The sequence below is a fragment of the Seriola lalandi genome, unplaced genomic scaffold, assembly GCF_002814215.2.
Source record: "Seriola lalandi dorsalis isolate HSWRI2012SDOR001 ecotype SW California unplaced genomic scaffold, Sedor1 jcf7180002053111, whole genome shotgun sequence".
Taxonomy (NCBI): domain Eukaryota; kingdom Metazoa; phylum Chordata; class Actinopteri; order Carangiformes; family Carangidae; genus Seriola; species Seriola lalandi.
The window spans coordinates 3946-4915 of NW_019523664.1; the positions used below are offsets into that span (position 1 = coordinate 3946).

Below are 970 nucleotides of genomic sequence, written 5' to 3' on the forward strand. Positions count from 1 at the left end.
ATGATTATTGATTGTCCTTCTGATTATTTTTAACTGGATGAAACTTTTGATCCGGTTTGATTAAATAAATTAAAACTGATTAAACATGTTTCATCTGAAACAGAGAAACTGTAAACTTCAGAGAGACGAAACACACCAACACCGAGAGTCAGATTCATTTCAAAATAAAGTAACATTTCACAGTAAAGTACAAAGTTTTGGTCAGTAAGTGAAGGAGCAGGTGAAGTGAGTGACTCCATGTTGAATCTCATTGTCATGATGATTCAGACACAGTATAAAGTTTTGTCTGTCCAGGAGACGGTGTCTGACGAGGAAGTGGACGCAGGGTTCCGAGGCCTCTTCACTAAACTGGCCGGAGACGTGAGTGTTGAACTGAGGGGGAGGAGTTTAAGCTGAACACCTGACGGCCGCTCACCTGTCTGCTGCTCAGGTGTGAGCCCTCCTGTACTGACGGCTCTGTGCTTGTGTTTCAGGACATGGAGATCTCTGCGGCGGAGCTCAGGACCATCATGAACAAGATCGTGGCCAAACGTGAGTTAAAGTGACGCTTCAACACGTTTCACCTGAACGCATCAGCTGCCACTTTAACTTCCTGTTTCCACAGGAACTGACATCAAGACGGACGGCTTCAGCATGGACACCTGCAGGATCATGGTCAACCTGATGGACGTATCCTTCCTGCAGCTGTGTGTGTGTGTGTGTGTGTGTGTGTGGTGGGGGGGGGGGATGACACAGTTGACAAATGAGACACGGCCAACACATCGAGGAGTGTCGATGTGTGTCTCTGTGGTCATGTGACGTCACATTTTTTAGCAGGTTTACTGTCTTTAAAAACCTGTCACTGTCTCCTCCGTGTTTTCACTGACACGAACAGACTGTTGCTGGGTGATGACGTACAGAACCTGACGTGAGTCAAATGAGCCACAGTGCGTAACCATGGTGATCGACCACGGTTATAGTGATAATTACA

The 970-nt window shown here is 46.5% G+C and overlaps 1 pseudogene across 1 annotated transcript in view; it reads left to right on the forward strand.

The window, feature by feature from the left end:
* The window catches only part of LOC111651023 (calpain-2 catalytic subunit-like), a 6773-nt pseudogene that overhangs the window by 1871 nt on the left and 3932 nt on the right, over positions 1 to 970 (forward strand). The window contains exons 6-8 of the transcript XR_015436898.1: positions 295 to 360; positions 474 to 531; positions 605 to 702. The product of XR_015436898.1 is annotated as a calpain-2 catalytic subunit-like (transcript). The remainder of the gene's footprint in view (positions 1 to 294; positions 361 to 473; positions 532 to 604; positions 703 to 970) is intronic.